General features: G+C 37.5%; 1 protein-coding gene across 7 annotated transcripts in view; it reads right to left on the minus strand.

The window, feature by feature from the left end:
* Positions 1 to 25460, minus strand: part of LOC131063623 (putative phospholipid-transporting ATPase 9) — a 265322-nt gene extending 239862 nt beyond the window's left edge. For 3 of the 7 annotated variants that reach the window (XM_057997504.2, XM_057997509.2, XM_057997506.2), the window contains exon 1: positions 25088 to 25439. The gene's annotated coding sequence lies outside the window, so the exon portion shown is untranslated. Of the gene's footprint in view, positions 1 to 25087 lie in introns of all 7 variants that reach the window. The other 4 variants (XM_057997508.2, XM_059219822.1, XM_057997503.2 and 1 more) reach the window with 3 other exon arrangements.
* Between the last annotated feature and the right edge of the window lie 1122 nt (positions 25461 to 26582).

Below are 26582 nucleotides of genomic sequence, written 5' to 3' on the forward strand. Positions count from 1 at the left end.
TAGGAGCAAAATCGCCCCTGTCCCTCAGTGAAGGACCGGAGCTCGTTTTCAAAAATCTTACTGTCCCTGCAGGATCAAGATGATTTTTTGAGTGGAAGTGGTAAAGGGAGGCATGATCTTTCCGTTGAATATAATTTGAAGAATTTCATGAGCACGGAAATGCCCCAGGAGTGAAAATCGCTCCTGTCCCTCAGTGGAGGACCGGAGCTTAAAATCAAACATTGCCTTGTCCTTGCAGGATTTAAGCAACTTGACGATTTGAAAAGATCAAAGGAGATATGTTTTATCAATTGAATATAACTTGAAGTGCCTTCGTGAAGGAAGACGGACCAAAAATGCAAAGTTCGCTCCTGTCCCTCAGTCAGGGACCAGGGCGAAATTCAGTGTAGCTCCCGTCCCTCTCCCAAGGACCAGAGCGAAATTCTTCATAGGGCAAAATTCAGGCAAAAGCAAGTAAGTTTTGAGTTTGGAGGCGAGAAAGGAGGGTGAAATGAACCCGTTGAAGGCAAATTGAAGATTACAAGACATCTATAGGAGACTCAAATTGACCTAGGCGCTCCTGTCCCTTAGTCAGGGACCAGAGCGATTTTGCCTTAGGTCAAATTTCTCGCCAAGTTTGAATGAATTCCAAGCCATGGATGAATGAAGGGATGCACAACAAGATCGTTGAAGATAAATTTTGGGGTTGGCAAAGTGTAATTGAGCTTGCACATGAAGGTTCGCTCCTGTCCCTCAGCCAGGGACCAGGGCGAAATGATGATTATCTTGCCTTCCACTCAAGTTCAAACTACTCCCAGCCAGGATGCATGGAGGCAAGGACGTTTTGAAGCGTCTTGACGAAGAACGAAGTATCAAAGGACCGCTAAAGTTGAAAGAATTGCACCAAATGCCATAATTCGCTCCTGTCCCTCAGTCAGGGACCAGAGCGAAATTTCTATGAAGGCTTGGGTTTTGAAGGTTTATCAAGTTTCAAGTGTCCAAGAGGGATCAAAGGGCCTCATTCTACATGGTGAAGGTGATTGCAAGTCGATGCAAGCAAGGATGAGCCCAGGATTCCCAAATTCGCTCCTGTCCCTCAGTCAGGGACCAGGGCGATATTTACCATATTGGCCAAATCCTTCAAAAATCACGCCAGGTCAAGGACGTACAAGGTTACACAGGGGCCAAGGTGTCTTAAGAAGATGATATGCAAAGAAATCGAACGTCAAAAGGAGCTCAATTGGGCCAAGGAGACAACATCGCTCCTGTCCCTCAGTCAAGGACCAGGGCGATTTTCACAAGATCATTCATTTTCCTTCAAAATCTTGACAAGGCAAGGATACACAAGATCAAGGATATCGTTTGGAAGGCAATGAACAAGAAACAAGGGTTACAAAGCAACAAATCTAGGCTAAGATACAAGGTTCGCTCCTGTCCCTCACCAAGGGACCAGGGCGAAATCCATCTAAACATCTAAATGCCTTGTTTAAAAGCGAATAAAGCAGGCGTGGAATGAAAGGACAACGTCATTACTTGCCATATAATGAAATTTGGTGATCATAGAAGCTAAGATCAAGGAGAAAACACCAAGATCGCTCCTGTCCCTCAGCCAGGGACCAGGGCGATGATGGTTACAAGAGGCATTCATTTACGAAACCAAGTTAATCAAGTTCGAAATTCCTTGCAAATATGCCAGTTTCAACGTGAAGATGATGGTTTTGAACGTCGAAAGCACAAGAATCAAGGCCAAAATGAAGTTCGCTCCTGTCCCTCTCCCAAGGACCAGAGCGATGGGGTTTGTATCTTTCCCTTCTCCCAATTTTTGGTGCTAAAACAATTTTTTAAATTTTATTAAATGCTAGAAAAAATCGATAAATCAATTGATAGCATTTAAAAATTGCGCATAAGCATTAATTAATTAATTTTTGCCTATTTAAAAATCGAATTAATTAAAAAACGATGGCATTTAATTAATTAATTATTATTTTAAATAATAAAATGGGGCGCTTGGTGTTTATTTGTTTATTTTACAAAAGTCGGCCTTGTTATTTATTTAAAAATCATTTTAATTTCTTTATTTTGGCAAAGTCGGCCTAGAGGTAAATGGGAGGTGAGCGCTTATAAAAGGAGGGTGAAAATTTTCATTTTCACATTATCATTTTATCATCTTCCATATGCGATTTTGGAGAAGTGCGATTGGTATTTAAGTGGAGCGAATTTCCATTCCAAGGAAGGCGCAAACATCATCAAGGGAGTGCGAACTTGAAGTTAAAGTAAGGCGAACTTGCCAAAGATATTAAAGATCACATCAAAGGCATCCCAAAGGTGGCGAAGTTGATAGCTTGAGAGAGATCACGTTGAAGTCACCAAATTTCGATTGTTGCCTAGGCGAATTTTCTTGTTTTGCATTTTAGAGTTAAGCTCTCAAGTGAGGTATGGCGATGTGATCCCTTGTTTTAAATTTTGAATTTTGATCGTCATAGTTTCAAATTTTGAATTTTGAAAATTTTGAATTCCAGTAGCTCAATCGTTTTTAGGAAATGATAACTCAAGGACTTATCATGAGGTTTCCTAAAATTAATCTTTAATCTAATCTATGTTATGCATTGCAATATCTAGTTACTTATTATGAAATGTTGTGTAGGTATGGCGACCCCGAAGGCGGGAGCATCTACCAGTCGTCCAGCTCTCATGAAGGAAGATCAAAAGACCGAAGAGGTGGAGACCAAGATCGTGTCTAAATGGAGCAACATTGGAGATACCAACTTGGGCAACTTCAGCACAAAGAAGTTTCGAGAGGTCCCTTACATTGGCAAGCCATCACCTGTCGCCCGGAGGATAATTGAAAGTGGCATCATTAAGGCGGCCGGCTTCCCTCCAGCAGTACAGTGCCATGAGTTGATGATCGAGTGTGCTCGTCATTATGATCCTCAGTCCAGAACGATCGTGTCCAAGGAAGGAAACACGTTGGCGTATCTTTCAGAGGAAGCTATAAGTGAGGCTTTCCATCTTCCAGAGCACAGAGATATGATTTACAAGAGCATAGAAGGAGCCAGGTCCATGTACGAAGATGATCCAGATGCTTGCCTAAGCATCATCAACAAGAACTGGTTACTCAAGAGTCGTCCTCGCCTGAGCAAGATACCAAACACACCACACAGGATTGATTTCCAGGAGGAGTACAGAGATTTGATTACAATGCTCAACCGAGTCACAGGTGCACCTCAAGCTTTTTATTTTGAAAAATGGATGTTCTACTTCATCCAGGTGATAGTTCAGGGAAAAGGAACAATTCATTGGGTTAGAATGATTAGCCATTGCTTGGACGTACAGTTGAGGAGACTCAAGGCTACCAAGTCCTTCCACATGAGTTCATACGTCATCTATGCCTTGATCAGAAGCTTTGAGTACGCAGGACTACCTCACAGAGGAGTGATTGGAAGAGGACCCGACGAGGTCAGGGTTTGTGATTCCTATGTTCACTTGCATTATCCGCCAGGAAGCAACTACAAGTTAGTTAATGATACCTTCACTATGAACATCACAAGGACGTTGCAAGGCGGGATTCACAACAGATTATCTCAGGATGCACAGGAACTAGTAAAGAGGTACGGTGCTTGGTTTATCCAATTTCCGAAGTTTACTTATATCAGAGTTCATGGATGTCCTTCACCTCCATACATGTTGCCGAGATATCCGACAGACAGAATAGTGTTACTTGAGGTAACAAGACAGTTGGCAGCTTATGCGAAGGCATTCAGACACAGACACGGAAATGGAGTTCCCGTACCTATCATATTGGGCAATTCAGTTGAGGTATGTCCTAATGCTTTAGCCATGGATGACGCAGAGAAGGAGTTAGCTTTGTATTCTTTTTCATTCTTCGCTTTGAGGGAAAGCTTTGATCCACATGGATATATAGAGGAGACAGTCGGTAGGAAGTTTAAGCATGAGTTTCAGATAGAAGATTTTATGATGAATCTCTTGGATGATCTTGAAGTAAAAAGAAAGATGCATTCTAGATTGCCTTTGGATTTCATCAGGAAGTGCAAGATTTACAGAGTGGCCGACCAAGCTCAGGACAGTGGCAGACATCTCCAGTCATCCTATGATCGAGAAAGCAAATCAATAAGGTTAGATTGGAATGAGCCCGAGGTCGTGGATCTAGATGCTTTGATGGCTCCAGTCTTGTCTTGTACTCGCAGATGGGTTGATGTGCAGCATCAGAAGTTGAGAGAGCAAGGCATAGCTATGACTTTCACTTTGGAAGAGAAACCAGCCGAAGGTGGAGCTAGTGTAAGCGAAGGTAATCCTAATCCCAGAAATGCAAATGAAGGCAACCTTCGAAGTGCAAGTGAAGGCGATCTCCATCCAAGAGGCTCGAAGAGGAAAGAGAGACCTGGAAAGAGAGAATCTTCCAAGAAGAAACAAGAGGCCAGCCGAGATCGTTCATCCGGTACATCTTCTCGACAAGAGAAAAGGACACTTGAAGTGGAAGAGTCTATGGAGTCGATGGTTCAGAATGATAAAGAAGGACAGGTACCTCAAGGGTCACCAAGTGGATCTCTCCAAGATTATGAGTTACATGAAGACAAGATTAATGACGAAGTAACATCTCCTCACAGAGAAGAAGAAATATTGCATAAGGAAATACAGGTCAAAGAGACAAGATCGGCCATCCCAGATTGGTTGAAGGAAAGATTAACGAAGGTGATTGTGATCGAGGACGAAGACAATGTGATTGATTTAGAGAGCCTTGTTGGACATTCCCAGGAAGTGACAGAGAAGAGAAAGGCTACCAAGATGTCCAAGATGATTAGAGATGAGACTGGATCCAGAAAATTACAGATAGCTACACCGTCCGTGGACAAGTACGAAGGTGAGATCCTAGCAGAGGAATATGATATAGAGACATTTGAGCTAGGTCCATCCACAGCCGAGCAGACACTAGATGATGCCACAGATTCCTTTGAGGCATTGAAGGACAAGCTTAGAGAAGAAATGGAGAAGAATAGGAAGCTTGAGAGAGAGGTCGGTGCATGGAGAACATATTTCAGCCATCTCAATCAGCCTTTAGGACGTTAAGATCCAGCAAGATCACCCATACAGGCACTTCCCCTTCAATCAATTGGTGAGGCAGAGAGATTCAGGAGTATGGTCCAGCGTATGAGTACTTGGATGGACAAATCTCATACAGTTGCCGTAGAATTTGCAACAAGGATGATGCAGACCATTCACCGAGCTATTCAGGTTCTTGAGATCATCCACAATTTGATGATAACGGTAGCTGCTTTTGCTCATACCAAGGATGTTATCATTCCTGTCTTGAAAGTAATTAGACAAACATCGAGGAAGGTCTTAGCGCAGGAAAAGATTATGGATGGAGGACCTCACAGTTTACTTCAGTGGTCAACCTTACTCCAGATGAAGGAAGTTCTCTTCGAGGACATCAGTACTAGATGCAGTCATGTTGAGGAGGTGATCAACCCGATCCAGGACAGAGTATTTGAGGTACTACGTACCATTCTTGGCGGGAGGATCGAAGTTGAGACAGATGTGGATTTGCAGGAATTGGAGGATAGGATCAAGGTCATCTTTTGCAAGGACGCCAATATCACAGATGAGCAACAGGACCAGATGTTTGCTACCATGCTCCTGATTGAAAAGACTAAGGAACTTGAACTTACATGGGACGCAGCTCTTCTAGATGCATTTGATCAGGTCATCCACTTGGAGGAAAGAATGAAGAATCTTCCCGAGATTCCAATTGCTGAGATCGAGGGAATCGTATCAAGATTCATTGCATATGCTAAAAAGGAGCATTGGAAAGGGAATAAGATTCTAGATGAGAGGTTGTTATAGATGACATGGCACCTTAATTGTCATTGGTCTATGTCTCCTAGATTTTCGTGCCAAATTTAATAATTGGCTATGCATTTAATGTTGTGCAATAAAAGGGGAACTTTTGTAATAAAACCCTAATTAGGGTTTAGGTGTCATGATCTTGACCGTTGATCTGCTTTTGATCTGGACCATTCATTGTAATTGAGGATGCTATTTATACCCTCATTTCATTTCATTTTCATAATTAGATGTGAGAAGAAGATTAGATTATTGATGTATTAGAGAGATTAGAGTTTAGAAGCAATTTACTTTTGTAGCAAGATTGAGTTTTGAGGAAAGAATTCAAACAATTGTTGTACATGATGACTTTGGAATCAATGAAATATTGAAGTTATGGTGTTTTGTTGCAATTTTCTTGGTTATCTTCATGGTTGTTCATTTTTCTTGAAACATTCTCAATCAAAGTAGTGTGTTAATTCGAAGGACAAAGTGTTGGACTTGATCTTTGGTAGGATTCGCTTTCCAAACCACTAGCTTCTTGCTGATTGTAGGAACGCCTTGCGTGGTCGACTGGAGATATTGGAATCACTCAAACCTTCAATCATTGTTGTATCTTGGATATGTACCTTCGTGGTAGTGTCTGTGGTCTTTGATGTATTGAAAATCATTTGTTACCTTAGAAGATCGCATCAATTTCAATTGAGTTGTTAATTTATGGCAAAATTGAAATTGGTAGAATCTCACCAAGTCTTGTTCACATCAAGTCATTCTTAGGGTTAAACTAGATTAGACCTCTTGCAACCCTATCCCTTTTGTTATTTTTTTTGAAAAGTTTGTTTAGTTTAGCAAAATCTTCGGCAACGTAAGGCCCCTTGAGGACACAGCAAATCACAACGACCACTGGTGCTTATCCACACGTAGAGACCCTACTTACAAGAACATTGGAGTCATCCTAACTGATCCTTCTTGCGAAATCTTCAGCAGTTAGCGACTTTATTCAAGAGAGGATAAGATGCCTTTGGGTATTTTATTCTGTGTATGATTGTGTATAAAATACACGTCAACACTGCTCAAACCAGGTTTTGATCATTTTTCAATGGTAACTGTTTTGCATGCAATAAATTTGGACATAAAATGAGTGCAGAAGTCGTAAGGGATCACATTCATTCAATAGACAATGTTATGCTTGCAATAAGTTTGGTCATAAAGCTAATGTGTGTAAAAGTAGAATAATATGGAATGAAAATATGAATGCAAGGTATGGTAGTAATGTTCAATCTTTCGATGGATATTGCTATACTTGCAGTATGTATGGGCACAAGGTCGTTGAGTGCAGGTCTAATGGAAGATTCAAGAGGATTGGTGATGGCGGAATGAATGGAAGTGGACTGCAGCAAGGTTCAGTATGCTATAATTGTAACAAGATTGGGTATATTGCTAGGTATTGTAGTGAAAGGAATGAGAAGTTTATTGATTCGGAAAAGAAGATTGATCTTAAAGAGAAGTTGAAAATATTGTGGATGAAGAAATCAGATGAAGATACGTTTATGAATGGATCTATACCCTCACTTGGTGCTGATTCTTCTAGGAACTAAGCATAGTGTTGTGTCATGGGGGAGATCTGCCTAAAAATCTTATGAACCCCCTTAAAGATTTGGGTGTTGAATTGCCTTCAAAATTGTTGACTGATAAAGAGTGCTTAGGAAGCTTGTGCTCCCAATGTGAGTTTTAGGTAAAGATGTAGAAGAGGGGACCCAGATATGGCATCAATCTAAAATGCAGATAACTGAAGAAGTTTATATGGTGGTAGATTTATTTCTTGGAGCAAAATTCAATGTTATTATCTATTGTTGAAGAAGAATTTGTGGCAGTTTCTTGTGGTACTCAAATCATGAGATGATGTAAACTCTGAAAATCATTAAAGAGGAGACTCCAAGCTTATCTTCTATCTCCTAGATTGGTGCAGTGTTTGCTCTCAAGGGGAGCGATGTAGTATATGTTTCCTCAATTTCAGGAAAGTGGTTGCAGATGAGAGTTGTCCCTGTCAAGGGGAGTATTGCATGTATTAGAAAAAGAGAATGTGTCAAGATAAAAGAGTTCAAAGGAATATTACAAAGGGGGAGAGAGCTCCGAAGGAAGGTGATTGTTTTCAGATGTGTGCCCTTTGTCTTTGATGTCAAAGGGGGAGAGATTTCAGTTGAAGATGGTATAAGTGTTGTCATCAATGACAAAGGCGGAGATTGTTGGAAATCTGAGTCATGTTGTCATTGATGTCAAACTTGTTGGTTTGGGTGTAGTCTGGTCTAGATATAGTCTTGAATGTTGTCATTGATGTCAAACTTGTTGGTCTGGATGTGGTCTGGTCTGTATATAGTCTCAAACTATTGTTGGTGACTGTTGGTGACAGGTGAGCTATTATTATGTTGACATGCAAGTATTAAAGGTTTCTCTATTTTGTACTATTGATTAAAGGTGTCAGAAATCGGTGTTGCTATTGAGTTTGATTGGTGCCTCAATTGAGTTTGTTGTGGATGATGATCAGAGATGTATGATGCAGTGTTACCAGGGGACACGTTTTCGGCATAATTTGACCCATCCCGAAAAACGGGGACGTTCCAGAAACTCAGAAACTTTCGGAAACCCGTACTCTGGCTGTCCCATATAATTAATGATTGAATTTTGATTATTTGTTTGACTTCCACTCTCATGCAAACTCTCAGTTTAAATTATTTAACACAAACGTTATATGTTAAGGTTTTATAATATATATAAGCATGCTTTATCCATGTTTTTATACGAATATTTAAAATTCCCCTATATATTTTAATTTTTCCCTATTTTTTATATAGTTGTCCCCACAGTTGTCCCCTACGGTCCCCTACTCTGGGGAAAAAATACCATCTCGAAAACCCGTTTCCCCGTCCCCCTGTCCCGGAAACTTGGGGTAACATAGGTATGATGTCAATATGTGTTGCTTGGTGTTGATGTTGAGTTTGATTGATGCCTCAGTTGAAGTTTGTTGTGGAAGATGATTAGAGATGTATGATGTCAATATATGTTGCTTAGTGTTGTTGAGTTTGATTGGTATCTTCATTGAGGTTGTGCTATCATTGACATTAGAGTAAGTTAGATAAAGTTGTAGCAAATGTTTAGTGGTATACTTGGTCTGGTATTGAGTGTTCAAATGTGGTATAGTAAGTTATATAAAGTTATGGCAGATGTTTTGTGGTATATTTGGTCTGGTATTGAGTGTTCAAATGTTGTCATATTGCTTGGTGAAGATGTTGTGCTTACATGAGGATTTTTCAAAAGATCGGTGTGGCAAAGGTTTCAATATGCAGGAAAGAGTATTTAATGCCCCTGTGGAAAAATGTTTTAGTTTGGATTGTGAAGAGTATGTTGTGCGGACTTGGATATAATGTTAATGTTCTGTGAATGGTGTACTATCAAGTTTGCAGGTCCTTTGGTTGCTCGGAATGATAAGATTAGTTTTTGTTCGCCAACAATGAGTGTCTCTCAAACTGGTCTAGAATTTGTTTGGTGGCTTTCGGATATGTGAATTCAAGTGTTGCGGTTTTGAGGACATGCTTATTTGGTTTGTACAATGTTCCAGTTTGAATCTCTAGTGTTGTTTTTGTTCTGCAAGTGAGTTATGCTAGTTTGTGCTTGGTATGGTTAGTTGTGTTGGGTTTCAATATGCCCAGATGGATTATCTTGTTTGGATCATGCTTTTTTGGTTTTTTATATGCATTGGAGGTTGAGTTAGAATATTTCTTTGGGTCTCACCATGGTGTGTGGAGATCCGCATTAGGTAATTTGCATTGGAAGATGCTTTTGGGCCAACTGGTTCCTAAGTTTTATTATTTATCTACAAGTTTCATTTGGAGCCGGCTTTGGAGGATGTGTTAGAGTATGTAGCTCGTTGGAATCAATTTAGAAGGATGTGTGGTGCTTTTTTTAGGTCTTCTCTTTCTCCTAGAGTGGACTGCAATAGATATTATTGGTCTAGATGGCCTAGTTTATGTAATTTTATATACTTTGTTTTGGGTCGACCTTGTTGAGACTTTTAATGAATATGTTTGTATATAAGGATGTGTTGATTGTACAAAACTGCAAAATGTGTTTGAAATGATGTGATGTGGATGTGAATGATATGCAGACAAATTTGATGGAAAAGGTGTTCAAAAGTTAGTTGAGAAGAGCTTTGACAGTGTTCGATAACAGATTTTGAGATCAAATGTATCTTCCATGATATTGGACACTTGATACAGAGGTTCAAGGTCGATTTCATGATCAGGAGATCCTATTCATTTTTCAGTTCAGCTATTCCTGTTGGAAGATAGTGTGTCTCTCTTGGCAGCTCTATGTGTCTTGCCCAAAAGCAGTGAGTTGCACCTTAGCTAGCAAATCCGGAGCAATGAACTCCCTAGACTGTGGCCTAATCATTGTAATCATTTATATCTATATTGTGAGCTGATTGTGTTTTGTGCTTTTATGATTTCATTAAAGTTATATGTTAGTTGTGGTTTGAAGTTTAATAAATCAGAAAAAATGTTGTGTTAGTGATTTAGACCGATTCACCCCCCACCTCTTAGTCCCACTTTGTGTTCAACACAGCCTTCATAAATTATATTGCACCATGTAGCTCATCTAAAATTTCATCAATCCTAGGAATCAGATACCTATTTTTTGATAGTTTTTTAATTAAGTGCATGGTAGTCAATGCACATCCGCATAGTCCCATTCTTCTTCACTAGGGCAACTCAAGAAGTAAAGGGACTCAAGCTAGGTCTAATGTGACCCATATCCAGTAACTCCTTAATGTTTTCTCAATTGCTCTTTGAATCTCTTTGGGTGTCAATAAGGAGTAGTAATAAGTAATAACGACTTGGAGCCCTCCTCTAGCTCAATCACAAGCTCAAAACCCCTATCTAGTGATCTTCATGAAGGAATTTCACTAAAAACCACCATATTCTTGTTTACTATAGATTGGATATCCACATGATATTGCCCATCACTATCCGAAGCGGTTTTAGAAGAAATCGAACATTAGGCTGCCTAAGCAACCTCACCATGTCTGAAAATACTCTCCATCCACTTAGCCGTCAAAATCTTGGGTGCACCACTCAACATATCTCTTAACACCACTTCTTTTCAATTAACTTTGAATTTCGATTCCAAGCGACTCCAAATTTATGCTTAAAGTTTCCACATCCACCTACTATGAGGAATCAAACAGCTACCAAACCCTTCAATGCCACCTTAGGAATGATTTCTAGTACCATAGAACCCATGATTTGCATTTGGTTTAACACGCCAAGCCTAGCTAGCTAAAAGAAACCACACATGGTAAGATAAAATTGCTCAAATCCACAACCCATTCCCACCACGAGCTTGGTGGAAGATTGAGGCCTAGAAAAGAAGACACACTCAGCCTCCAAAACTATTTTTTCCTGATCAATCAGCTATCCTTGTCATTTCTATAAACTATTGCAATCACTCCCAACAATTTATCTTGCCTACAAGACTTCAAAAATTGTCCAATCATTTAATCCAAGCATAAAACCTATGTGATTCCACATGCAATTAGCTAGGGAAGATATTGCACCAACGAAACTGATTTCTATTAGGGTTTCATCCTAGGGTTTTTCTCTAGCAAGAAGCTCCAAATCCACAATAAAAAAAATAAACAAGCATATCCAAATGAGCTTCCAATTCTTCTTTTTATATTTTCCTTAGAACATTCTCGAAGGACTTTTCAACTTCCACCTTAAAATAATTCATTAAAGCACATTAATAAAGTGACTTTTAATATTTCCTTTTTAATTTCACTTAAGTCATTTTATTGAATTAATTAAAATAAAGCTACCATAAAATTTACTTTATTGGACAACTTTAATTTAATTTAATTAATTTATTCCCTGATATCCCGAAATTAGCATATGGGACTTAAATAGGCTAAACAAGTGATCTTCGTCTACTCCTTCGACGAGGACATTACATTTTAATCCCTCCTAAATCAGGCCTCATATATTTTCTCTTTAACAATCTAAATAAGATTCAACAACTGTCCCATTGAAAGGGAATGTTCCTCATGCTTTAATTTTTCATTGAAACCCTATAATCTCTCAAACTTTCAACTCAAAGTCCATCAATTTTGTTAACTGCATCATCCACTTATACACAAAATCAAGGAAAATTTACTTGCATAGTAATAGCTAAAATTGTGGCTCAAATAGTTGCTCTCTTCTTTTGTACTAGCAAGTCTTTGTTATCTAATGGGAAAATATTTAACACTCCCTTTACTATTTTACTTGCTAAAATAGTTATCAGTGAGAACATTTCAAAATCATTTATGGTCTTATGTAAGATTCTATTTTGAAAGCATTTCCTATTACTCTATCCTAGGCTATTTGATTCAAAACCTATTAAGTTGAATTTTGCAATTGTTTCCTTTGTCATATAATTTCCCTTTCAAACTCTTAATATAGTTCTCTTCCACATTGTTCTAGAAATTGCAAGTACAATTACATCCCATATGAACCAGTTGATAGCCATTTCGTAATTTATGATGTCTGCTCAGTAAAGGAAAATTGTCTTTTTAATGGCTTTCTTGAGCCTAAGGATCTTGCCGGCCAACTTGAGTAGTCACGAGGTTGAACAATTTAGGAGAGACTCTAACCTAGGAGCTTCATCATCAAGACCTACAGCCCTATAGCATAGCTCTATTTGTAGTAGAAATTTGTACTTAGCTTATAGGTTGACTTTGTAAAAATTATATTGTAATTGAGATTTTGTCAACTGTAGCCATCTATTTATTATTTATGCACTATGAAGTATGTTTTATGCGATGCAACATAATCAACAATATGAATATGAAGAACAAAATCCTGTTTTCTACAAGTCATGGGTTAAACTCCCTATTTTATTTGCTCTCTATATCTCTATCCTATAGAAATGCCCTTAAACTTCAAAAAAAAGAAGTTTTTGTCTTTATTTCTACAATTTTTCACATTTTTTTAAATCCAATTTTTCCCCAATTTTTTCAAAAAATCTTATACTTTTTGTTTGTCATTTTTTCCCCAAACAATTTTTGGGGCTACTCTTAACATTCAAATAGTAAGTCCTAACACAAGCAAAATGCATTGTTCTTTGGGTCACCCCTATACCGAACAATGTATTAGACACTACCTATGTGAAAGATCTACTTATTCCATGTCCATTGTGTTCATTGTGTATAACTAATTTTGATATCATTTAAAGCAGTAGCAAACATTCTAACATTATTGCCTTCGTAAATTTGGATCATCAAAAGTGGTTTATAGGAGGTTTAAAGGAATCACTAGTCAATAATAACTATTGAGAAAAATGCTAAAAGGATATTAAAATATATGGGTCAGCCAATCTAAGAAGCAATTGAAATGAACCAAGGGAGAGAGAAAACAATCTCACAAGAGATTTCATGTATCTATGGGATTTTTCTGTACAAGAACATGTTAGTGAAGAATCTGAAAGAAATCAACTGCCACAAGATACAATCTAGAACAATTAAGATTAATAATCTCACAGTTTGCCCCAAAAAAATTCAATATCAACCACATGATCATATCTGACTCCAGGCCTTTCTACCATAATACCCTTTGAATCAAAACATCTACTTTTATGGTGGAACTTATTATTAAAATTGGAATGCCCCATATTTTTAGCATCTAGGGCATTGGCACACCTATTGACCGATTTGTATAGGTAATTTTGCTCCCAACTTGTGCTTCTTCCTAAAGAAATATTGAGAGACCAGTAGCTGCCTACAATACTCCATTAATATTATAGATACTAGGGTAGCTTATATGGATAAGAATCAAAATTAAAGACCCTATTATAGGTGAAAGTGGGAAAATGAGATGTAGACAGGGTCCTCGTTCTCTAAATCTCTCATTCTTAGCATCAAGAGGACATTGTTAATCCTAATGCAGCGTTTCATAGCCTCCTTGTACCCCAACTATAAGTATTTCCTGAAAAAATGGCCTCTATCCATATTCTATCCAACCCTATGAAAGCCCTAGCTTGAATGATTAAGTAGACCAAGTAAGGCACCATATGAAAGGAATTTATCTTAGAGAAATTCACCAATTAAGTATGAATATTATTCCTTATGAGATGTTCCCAGTCAATGCATCTTTTCCCCTCATAGATGATATTGATAATATAGAACACCCATTTTTTTGTCCAAGCCTCTAGCTTCTCTTTCAACCTATTTGGTATGGTAATCATTAAACCAAGCTCCTCTTTGAAATCATTTCAAAACAACATCTTTGGCAATCAATTAGGTCTCTTTGTCTCAAGCAATCATTTGCATGCAAGCTCCTTTAAACAATTAACAGTTTGAGTTTCCTCGATAGGCTGCAAACTCGAGGCCATATCCAATGTTTCCACAACTAACTCGCCAACCATCTGATTATCTAACGATATGATTTTTGTGGTTCTTGAATCTAAGTGTCATGCACACACTATTACCAACTCCAACGACTAAATTGTGACCAGAAAGGATTCCACTTGAAATAGACCACTCTCCATCAACTTGATAGCAAAAGGACTTCCCACCTTGTGCAAAGGTTTGAGATTAATTAGGTAAAGCATTGAGTTCTCATTGTGGAAACCCAAGTTAAAGTTCCAAAGGTGCATCTAATATGGAATTCTAAATTGTGACTCTTGGTCTTCCACAATTGGCTTCAGTGTGGAGGTGGTTTCTAAATAAGTAGATTTCTAAATTGTGACACTTGATCTTCTATAGGTGGGTTTTAGTGTGGGTACTTGAAAAGAGCTGATATTAGTCTCACAATTGTACTTGCAAGAGCTTGTATGATGGTCATATGAGCAGAATATTTGTAAGACAGTCGCAAAATGAAATAAAAAAGACTTCCCACCTTGATTCTTTCGCCAATTCTTGGGTCCAAAATGTTCATATGCCCAAGCAAGGTGTTTGTTAACACGGTCCTGGGCTCAGTCACATGCCATGTAGCTCCATCTCTAAAAGAAGATATTTCCTGCACTATCCCAAAGTTTTAGAAATGACTAGAATGGTGAAAACAGCCTGCTGAAAGCAAACATCAGCCACCATTATGCTTGCAAGCTCAATCTAAAGACTTTGTATCAGATGAGAAAGAATTTGAAAGAAATGGAAACTAAGAAGAATGCTACTGGAAACAATTGAAAAAGCTTGATGACCTCCTTCAGCACTGCTGCACTATAAAAATAATCCTGCAATGGTGCTGAAAACTGCTCCTAAATCTGCAAAAGGATGAAATAGGAACCCACACCTTAATTATGAACACCAAGGACAAACTTGTCTGAATGCAACGGTGAAGAACACTGCATATATATTATATAGGCAATGGTTTAAGGATTGCATGCTTTAAAACTATTCTCATTGTGGCACCAACTTTTTTATTGGAAATATGGGTGACTTGGGCAAATGGTGCGTTCAATGGGGAATTCCACCAGGGAACCAAACATAGGTGAAATTTTTCAGTGTCTTTGCCAACTTCTCAAACTTTGGCAAAGGATTTAGATGGTTCAAACAACACAACGTGCACTGGCGGAGTTTTTGAGTGTCTCAACCATGTTCAAAGCAACAGGCAGAAATGTCAAGTGGTCACACCAAGCTGGGACTATGCATCACTTTTAAGTTTTGCCGCCGTATTTGCAAATGCAGAATGTCTAAGCAGTTAAGGATGGTGAAAACGTGCCAGTCAGAAGTTACATATCATGTTGCCATTAAAAAATCCATGCAGAAATCTTAAGTGGCTTAGCCACTTTAAACATGTGCCAAAGTTGTATTTGTCACCTTAATGACTACTGGGAAGAACTTTTGTTAGCTCAAAGAAAGCAGAATTAACACTCACTTCAGCCAAAGCAAAGATATCGGACTTTTGATAAGCAGAATTTGCATGCACTTGCAACAACCTCAAGACCATAGGCAGAATTTTCAAGTGGTTGAACCATGTCAAACACGCACCTTGGTGCCTTTGCTAGGCAAATGATAGCAAAAAGGTGCACCTTCCATGATTTAACCATTTTTCTATTTCTCCTTCTTTATTGATGCAATAGACAACCTTTAAACCTCATGGTTATTTTCTCATGAACAACCACAACCTCCACCATCCTATAAAAGTTGTTAGTCAAAAAACATATGACATGACAACCTTGCCCACTAATGGGGGATACCACAAATTGAATTTGGTTAATACACAATGACAATCAATATTGATCACAAACATTGAGTTTGATAGGGATGTAACATTCATATTAGTGCATTTTCAACAAGCTACCAATATTTTAAGGAGATAATTATGGCCAGCCTTATGTCTTCAACAATACCTAAACAGTGAAGAAACTTGGAGATTGAGGGTATAGCAGACACAAATTTGCACAGCTAGATTCAAGACAAAAGTAATATTTATATATGGTAAATGTTCAACAAGCTACCACTATTTTGGGAGATAAAAATGGATGTCTTTATCTCATTAAGATAAATAACTAATATATTTATATTTAAAAAATATATGTAAAATATGCCGAGAGATGTCTTATAATAGAAGTGTTGCCCTCATTTTTGTTTTCAAAAATGATGGACCATTACATAAAAATTTTGTCAAGAAATGAAAATTTTACTCTATGGCACGCTTCCAAAGGCGGAATTTTGCTTCTCCCTTGGACTGGCTTTATCCTCAATCCATCCTCGAACCACGTTTCAAATTTCATCGCATTCTGGGTTCGTTTTCTATGTCTTTCCTTCAATTTCGGGTTTTTTCTCCCAGACTGCAGGTGGGAAATTTTCCTTAAGTCGCAAGTTTTAATGTTTTCCTTTGTTTTAGTCTTTGTAGGGAAATTTTTAGCTAATTACAAGTGCACTTTATTGAAAAAGAACTTGTAACTTACTTTTTATTTCCCCCTTGATGCTTTTTGGCTTTTTAAGTCATAATAGGGATTTTTTGGATAAGTTACAAGTTAATTTTAAATTGCAAATTTAAAAAGTCACTTGTAATTCTTTTATAAAGTTCCTATTTTAGTCTTTTTACTTGTAATGGGGATTTCATTCCCCTATCACATGTATTAAGTTATTAAAACTTGTTGAGGGGATTTTATCTTCCCCTTACAAGTTATTTTAACTTGTATTTCTCTCTCAAAAACCCGATTTTGCCTAGAATGAAAATAAAGTGACATTTTAAACTTGCAATTGAGTCTCAAAAACCCAATTTGCTCCATAAGTGAAAATAAAGGCATTTTAAACTTGCTAAAGGGTTTTTAAAATCCGATTTTGCCTTGTGGAAAGAAAAGTGTCATTTTAAACTCGTAAAATGAAAAAGGAAACCCGATTTTCATTCTTACATGCAAAATAAAACTTGTTGCATTCTTCCAAGAACCTGACCAGCTTCTTAGGCGAATTTGTTGAAGGATTTGGTTGACATTTTCCACCGATTTTTGTGGAGAAATCTTAGGAGGAGGAAGGCATTTTGAATTCTTAGCTATTTTCATGCATCTTGAAACGCTTTCCATGCCATTTGGTGGATTTATTTGCTGGTTTGAAGGCGTTATAATAGCAACACGTGTTTGCCAAAACACCAAGTTTTTGTCTTCCAAGATGCCATGAATCTCTTCTCTCCCATATCGTTTTGCTTCCTCAACCCTAGGTGTTGAGATTTAAGGGAGATTTGACCAATTCTTTTGCCATTTTGCTAGCTGTTTTTTATGCTAAAGACGTTTTTCAAAAACGTGGCTAGGGTTTTCAAGTTCGATTTGTTGCTTATTTAAATGATTGTCTTCTTCATTCAAAGATTGTTTCATCTTTTGAAGAGGCATTTCGGATTGAAGCAAGGTATGTTTTCTTTTCTTCTTGTTTCATTTTCTTGTTTTCTTGTTTTTACATTCTAGTTGTAAATTTGTATATGTTGGTTTTGCCCTAAAATCAGTTTTGTGAGAGAGATTTTCCCCTTTGCAAAGCAATTTGTGAATTGCATTGTTCTTCCCCATTTTCCCTCTTTACTTGTATTCAGGATTTTAAATCCCGATTACAAGTCGGATGAAAATAATTGATCTTCCCTTATGGTTATAAGAGTTTAACCATCTTTTGTCGAAATTCCAAGTTGCAAAGATGAAAAGTACCCATTTTTCCAAACTCGGGTTTTTAGAACCGGATTGCATGTTGAAAGTTCTCATTTTCTTGAAAATGACATTCCCAAAATCTTCCCATTTTTATCCATCTATATTGTCTGTATCTATACTTTCCGTTCACATCATTTCCCACATGTCCAGACCTCATTTTTCACTCATTTCTCCATTTTCCGTTTTACAAGTATACTTACATATGGGTTTTAAAAATCTGATTGCATGTTCATTCTTCCCCACTTGTATACTTGTAAAACCCTCCCCAAGATCCGAAATTGGTCAAAATCAAGTTTCCAACATTCCCATTTATTTCCCATCTTTCTCTCACAAAGTTGTGAAGTGCAAGGGCTGGAGTTCTACCCATTTGAAGAAGGAAAAATGTTAATTGCAGCTGATTATGATGTTGCCTTAACACTTTTAAGTCTTCATCGCAGCATACCAAGCTATCCTCCAATGTCAGATTTGCCATCATCTCCCGTTCCGAAGAAGAAGTATAAATATGACAAGTACCAGAATGAAGTTTCACCTTCACAAGTTTCCTCTCCTTTGGATCATATCAAGGATACAGAGATAGGGCATGTTGACATGTCAAAATTCATTAAGAGGGTGGAGGATCCACAAGATAGTAATATGCAGCGGTTGTTGGACAGCCATATTCATCATGCATCTTCTTTTCCAGTGGCTGCCCTAGAACCTGTATTTGTTCTCACTTGCGCCCATCGCTTCAACAAGGAGACAAGAACCATTAGAAATGATGATGGTGAGACAATAATCCGCCTTGATGCGGATACTATTGAGAGTCTTTAGAATACCACCAACACCTGTTTATATGGAAATTTCAAAGGATAGTGCGGCTGAGTACTATGTTAAAGAGGGAAAAGGACTGCAAACGTCACATTAACAGGTGGATTCATGAGCCACAAGCCGCCTTCACGAGGTGGGCTAAGTTGTACCGTTGTGACTTTAAGTGGGAAATTAGAGACATCATTACTCTCCTCAGCAGGATGATGGGTCTTGAACACTCTAATGTTTTTGAGCCCTGGATGTATCAGTTTACCATGTTTATAAGGCAGTCCCATCATATATCATGAGGAGAGATTATCAGTGATGCTTTGTGAGAACAACTTGCAGCAGTCCCTACTACCATGACTTTCTACATGAATTCATACTTAGTGTATTTGACAGCATCACTCAGACATTTCCTTGGTCTTTCTACCAAGGGTGATCGTTCGCTCATACCTGTGTGGGAATATTATGATCAGCTGCCTTTGAGACCCAGCAGATTACATTTCAGAAGAGTTCAAGATGCATTCTTTGGTTACTTCATGTGCCAGTTTAGCAAGACTCTAAAGAACAAACGGGTGTCAGATGAAGCATGGGAAAGAGTGAATGAGTATGGGTGCTTGTTTCTTCAATTCCCAACCTTTACTTATATGAGAGTCGGATGCTATTGTGGACAGCCATACATGCTTCCTAGATACCCGACTAATAAGATCATTCTTATGGAGTTGGGGAGACAGATCACGGTTGTGCACGCTCATCAATCTGTCAAACATAAGGTCGAAATGGGGATTTCTACAACAAACCCATTGAAGATTGGTCGGTATTCTCTTGTCACATCCGTCAAAGCCAAAGCTATGGAGACTGAGATGCAGGAGATTAAACTCAAAAGTTTTAAGTCCAGGGCAGATTTTGACTACCGGGGTATGAAGAAAAAGATCAAAAAGTCCTTCGTACATGTGCATCGTATTGAGGATATCTGGGTAGATCTCCGTACAGAAATGGAGGTTCTCAAGATGGACTACTGCAGGCTTACTGTTGAGCAAGTTATTGATCTAAACCTGGTGGACATTCTGGAAAGGTTGATGATGGGAATGTGCTTGATACAGAGTATGTCTCGCAAAGGGTTCAGAAAGGACCACTTCCTTTAATCCAATGGTCACATAAAGAATGCACTTCCATTCTTGAAAGATTTCAGCCTATCTTAGCTAACACTAATACTTGGCTCAAAAATAATGGTGTTAGACTCATCAAGATCGAGGTTGGAAAAGAAGACGACTCTACGGGGCCTCTTGGACGTAAGTCTGAGATTTAGATTGACAATAAGGAAGGTGCATCATCTTCAGGTACTAGGATCAAATTATGGGTTAGTCGAGCAATAGTACTTCCTCCTGAGGAGGCGACAGTTCAAGGGAAAGAAAAGTCTCAGCTTCACGTTCATGTGATCAATCCTGATGATCCAGAAGAAGGACAGCAATCAGATGATGCACCTAAGTCACTAGCTTCAGAGTCACCTCATGAGATTCCCTCCTCAGTTTCCATGGAATTGCTTCTATCTCCTCCTAACATAGTAATAGAGGAGTCTCCTCAGAATGTCGTCCCTATTTCAACAGTTGAGCCTCCTAATGATCATCAACAAGAGAGTCTGCTGGAAATCTTCGAGGATACTCCTGCATGCATTCATCTATCAAAGATTGATACCTCTACTTCTAGCTTTGAGGAGTTTATGAAACAAACTTCATGTCCTCTAGTTACCGAGCAAGCCATGGTTGCCATCCAGACAGATACTTCCCCCAAGATGACCACAGTTGTTCAAACAGAAACTGCTTCTCCTTTGCTTGCAGCTGCTACCGAAGGAGAGTTGATGGCTTTACCTCCATAGCTTGGTTCATTCACACCCAAGAGGAAGAAGCAAGAGATTTCTCCCGATGCCTTTGATTACCAGCAGCTTAAGCAATCTATGCCCAAGGTTGCTAAAAGAGCCAAAACAATCTCAAGGGTAACAATTGATGGTAGTAAGATGAAGGTGGCTGAAATTGTTGAACCTCTTGCAGATAAGCCACATGAAGAGATGTCAGCTGCTGATTACAAAGTCACAAGGGTAGAGTTGGGTAAGCAAACGCATGAGGTAGTAAAGCATGATGCACAGTATTTTGTAGTTTCACTAGTACAACGGTATGATGAGCTTCTAGCCAAGAAAGACAAGCTAGAAGAGGACAATAGGCAACTTGTTGCAGCTGTTCGTAAGATCACAAAACCTGCTGGTGAAGTGAGTAATCCTTCAAGTTCTACCGAGGCACGAGAATCATTTCAAGGAGTTGAGAGAGTTGCTCAAAAGGTACAGGCATTGGAATCTTGGGTTGATCAGCTTCATAATCTATGTGCACAAATCTTGAAGGAGGTTTTCCAAATGATGGTCAAGTTGAAGACCATTGAAGAACAATTGAACCAAGTTTCTGATACTTTCAAACGGAACTTGGAAAAGGTAGAAGACAACTTGACTATTTGGCTTAAAATTCCTCAACAAAAGTTAAGTGTTCTTCTAGAACATCAGGTAATTCCTTCAAGAGTTGTGTACTTGGAATATCAGGAGCTCTTGGAGAACAAAGCCCTTGTTCTTAAGTCACTTATTGAAGACATTGACGATGCTATGAGGCTGCAAATGGAAGTTTTTCAAGATATGATCTCTCATTGTCAGAAAGCTTCTTGCAACATCATGGGTCATGATGGGGAATTATTGGCAGAAGAAAAGGTTCTCTCTGATCTGCAGTTGAAGATCCGTCAAGAGTGGAAAAGTGAACCATTTTCAGCAGCATCCATTCAAGCCTTAGTGACTTGTCAAGCTTACTTGCGGGAAATTTAGTCTTCCTTTGAGAGAAATAATGTCACAATCCTTCGCTGCAGCGATGTTATCGTGAAAACCATGATCATGGCCAAAAATACCAATGAGCCAAATCCTGATGAGTTGCAAATGATTATCCAGAAGTTCGAAGGATTCATATCTTCTCACGCTGCAACTTAAGTGTTTTTCAACACTTAGTTGTATTTTTCAAAATTGTAATCTCTTAGTTATAATTTTTCTTTTGACAAGTTACATTTAAAAACATTTTGTAAATTGCAAGTCAAGTTTTTACTTGCACTTTTGTAATCACATGTAAAGCAACTACAAGTTGTGTTCAATTAGGACTGTAGTTGGAATAAGTCATAGTTAGTTATTGAATAAGTCTTGGTGGTTGAGAGAATCTCTCAAGTTAGTTAGGATCCTCCCACGTTTTTATCAAGACTCCTCTTCTATAAATACTTGAGGGATCTATTGTAATTGATATCTTTTAGAAAGCAAGCAAAAACTCTGTCAAATTTGCAGCAAAGAAGTCCTTGAGCTTTCATGTGTGAATTTAAGAATTGAAAGAAATAGAAAAAAATTACTCAAGCTTTGAGTCTTTGTGCTACATTCTTGAGTTTGTGTTCCATATTATCTTTCTTGCAAGTGTTTCTTTAAGAGCTTAATCGAATCTGATTTGTAGTCTTTGAGCTGCAAATATTGGAGATTAATTTAGTTAAAGTAGAAGTTCTATTGAGAAAAGTTGTAAGACTTTGTGCTTGCACTTATTCTTAAGAGAGTTTAAAAGTAGATTTTGTAAGAAATAGTTGTAAGTCTTTGAGCTTGTACTAGTTCTTACTGTTTTACGTAGAAGAGCATAAGGTATTTCAGTCCTTGTGCTGATATAATTTGTTCTGAATATCATTAATATAGAAAAAGGGTAGATGGGACTTCACATAATCAAGACTTTGAACTTGACATTGTTGTCCCGTCCCAAAGGAAGTGACGGAAGTCTTTGAGCTTTCAGGAAAATTCATTTCCTTTCTCTCATTTCATTTCAAAAATTGTTACTGTTGTTTTATGTTAAATTGTTATCACTTTTCTGCAGAGTTACCCGGGGACGCGTCCCCGACCTGAAAACCCCCGTCCCCGTCTCGGGGACGTTTCGGGGACTTGGGGACGGCCAGGGGACGTTTCCCCCCGTCCCCAAATTGCCCTATATTTTTAGGGGACGTCCCCGAAACGGGGGGACGCCTGCCCTAGCCTTGGGGGACGTCCGTACGTCCCGGGGACGGCTGGGACGTCCCCAATCCGTCCCGGGGACGGCTAGACGTCCCCCTTATCTAAGGCCATTAATAAATATTAAAAAACTAAAAAAAGTTGTATTTTCAAATTTTTTAAAAAATTTTCTAATATAGGCCCCTTATTAATTCAAATTGTTAGTAAAAATAAAAAAATTAAAAGATAACATTAATTTAATTCATAATTTTGACAATGAAACTATATGGCAGCAGTGTAGCCTTTGGGCATTTTGACACAGAGATTAGAAAATCGCCCAAAAATCGCCAAACTCGGCGAGTTAATAGAAAAATAACACCCAACACCTTTATGAAAGAATAAGTTTTTTTGGCCTCGTGGGGCGCTGCCCCTCGACCCCGCCCTATATCGCGACAGGGAGCGCGCAAGGGGCGCTGCCCCTTGACCCCGCAAGGGGCGATGCCCCTTGACCCCACCTTGGGGGCGCTGCCCCCAAACCCCCGTTGAAAAATATGGGGGGAAACCGCGTCGATAGAAGTAGGGAAAATTTAACCTCTTTGTTTTGACATTTTGTATGTTATTTCTTTAATATCTATTATGATATGCATATTGACAATGTGAATGAATTGAAATTCTGATTTATGAATGCATAATTGCATATTGTCTATTGAGTATTAACAATGTTGTATGTTCAGAATTTACATTCTAAAATGTCTTCAACTTTTCATAGTATCATACACATGCCATTTCCATGTTTTATTGTTTTCATATGAATATAATGTATGTATGCATGCTTTATCCATGTTTTCATATGAACATTTAGAATTTTGAAATTTTCCTATATATTTTAAATATTTCCTATATTTTAATAGCCGTCCCCTTTGCCGTCCCCCGCCGTCACCAAATTTGGCAAAAAAATTTGTCGTCCCGGAAACGCGTCCCGCCGTCCCCTGCCGTCCCCGTCCCAGAAACTCGGGGTAACTTTGCTTTTCTGTGAAGAGAAAAGGATATTGGCTTTCTTGAAAGAAGAAGAAAGACTGTTGTTCCATCCTATTTTAGTTTTAAGTTGTAGATAGATAGGGGGAGCCTTCCCTTAATTAGGAGAGTTTTACTCACACACTATGGTTGAAACCACAATTTTGTATATTTCCCCAAGTGTACAAAATTTTCAACCAACAAAAAGAGAATCATTGTAAAATAAATGTTCTTACTAAACACCAAGAATACAAATCCATTGAACTGCTGCATGCAAAAAGTTGTGAATCTAGTTGGAAACAAGTGGCGAGGGTTCTATTTTATTTGGAAAAATAAAATAACACCTCCACAAAAATTGAAACATGGCATATTTCATGCGTTTACCCGTCATTTACATGTCAAATTGTTTCAAAAATGGATTTTTGTTTACGGACATTTTGATGTCATTGTAGATGCCTCTCAGCATAATGAACATTTTTTTGGCTGTGTATTTGTGTATTTCTGAAATTTATAGAAAAAGATTGAACTTGTTTATGTGGATGAACTTTTAATTTGTAATGATAAGCATTGCGTCTGCCTAGATTTGATAACAATAACAAATGGACAAAATTTCCCAGTCAAATGAGGAACTCCAAACCAGGTAACCGTCCGAAATTCATAAGCAATTGACGAAATTTCAAGTTGCTTACAGCTAAGTAAAGTAATTACAAATAAATGGTTAAAAAAATAGAGAATATAGAAAATGATGAATGCTTTTTTTATCTAACAGTTCAAATGAAATAAGAAACTCAGACTGGAGTAATAATCCAGAATTTATAAGTAATTGATGAAATTTAAAAAACTTGCGGCTTGTAAAACTATAAGAAATATAAATTTTACTCACAATATAGATGGATTTTTGGTCCGAAAATTAATGCCAAACTTGGAATGGAGTAATGGTGCAAAATTTATAAACAATTGCTGAAAATTAAAAATATTTGCAGCAAAATAAAGAGATTTCGAACTGAAAACGCAAAATTCAACTACGGCAAAGAAGATTACAAGTGATCTTTGTAGCCACAAAGTTCGAAATTTGGCAAAGAACTCAGAATTGATAGTAAGCAGCTGACGAAATCTTATTATCATTTATCATTTTTTTTCATCTTACTGATAGATCATGCAGTGTTGATATAAAAATTTCACAGTGCTTTTCAGAAAAAAGTTTAACGTAAATAATTATAAAAGTGATCTCACGCTAAAACTAAAAATGAAAGGATTTTAAGCTACCTTTAGCAGGCCAGACCGTAGACTCCAATGGGAGCAAATTCAGCTTGACTGTTACGCTTCCAACATTAAACCCCAGCTGAGTCGAACATTCCCAGATTATAACCCAGGCTTTTTATTTGCTTACTCAGATTGAGGTAAATTTGCAAAATGAGAAAGAACGTAGAAAAAATGGACGCGGGTCGTCGACTATTCTGCTTTAATTCTTGTTGACCGCATATCAAATCGCGGGAATCGAAGCATTTTCCCGCATACGGAGTTTAACAGAATATTATTCTATGAAGCGTTTGTTAAGCGCCATTAAGAGTAGTTTTAGCTGTTGGTATAGCATTGTTCTCGTACTCTGTCTTACGTGGCTGGAAGGCTTCAAAGTCGCTTCTGCCTTCAAATGATACCTACCTTCTTTACATAAATTTCAAAAATAAAATTAATTAATGAATGAAAATTGTAATATATATGTTTTTTTATATTTGGGTTTTTTCTTAAGAGTGTTTTATATAAATCGACTGTTTTACAAGTAGGATATTCTTATTTGAATTTAATTAAGATATTATTATAGTTTAATTTTATTATTATTTATTTCAAAGATTGCTTTCATCATCAAATCTTTTATTTATTATTTTATTTCAAATTAATAAGTATAAACTTAATTTAGATCATTTATGCAATCACAATTCTGATCCTTACATTTTTTAAATTCATAATATAATTTTTAAACTTTGTCAATCTTTTCACTAGACATTGTGAGTCAACCTAATACACATTTGTTTTCATTTGTGTGTCATGTTATATTTAAAGACATTCATTCATTTTGAGGTTATCTAAGAGTTATCTAAGAGTTATGAAGGAATGAAAGGGTTATCAAGAGAATTGTCATCGAGCAACTATAAGAGCATCATATTAGCAACATTATCATAGCATTACATCAAGATATGTCATCATAGGTCTAGTGCACAAGTTTGTTTCTTGTACTCGATTCTTTCAAATATGTAAAGTTTGCTCACTAGGAGTGTGACTAAAGAGAATGTGACCCTATTAGTTTAGTAGAGTTTTCAATGGTTGTGTGAACATTCTATTTTCCTTACCAAATTCTAGTATTAAAAGATCACTATAAGTGAATTTCAATAATGAGCTTTGTGCTAATTTAATTATGTGACTTGCAATTCAAATTCATATAGCAAGTTCAATTCCACACATTTGTAGGTGAACTAGAATAGTGTTTGATTAACTTGCAAATTCTGAAAAATTCATCTAATTAGGTCTTAAAAATTCAACATTGTAGTAAGTTGATTCCATATGTTTGCTAGCTAAGTACAACATTTAAATTCATTTAATTTAGCATTTGTTATTTTCAATCTAACTTATCCATAATAATTATTTATTTATAGTTTTATTTATTTATTTAGCCTAGATAGGTTATTTTATGTAAGATTTATTTTCCCTTATTTTTTACTGGTGAACAATTTACCCATATGACCTAAAGTTTTGGCTTAAGGGT

The sequence above is a fragment of the Cryptomeria japonica genome, chromosome 4, assembly GCF_030272615.1.
Source record: "Cryptomeria japonica chromosome 4, Sugi_1.0, whole genome shotgun sequence".
In the NCBI taxonomy this organism is placed as follows: Eukaryota; Viridiplantae; Streptophyta; class Pinopsida; order Cupressales; family Cupressaceae; genus Cryptomeria; species Cryptomeria japonica.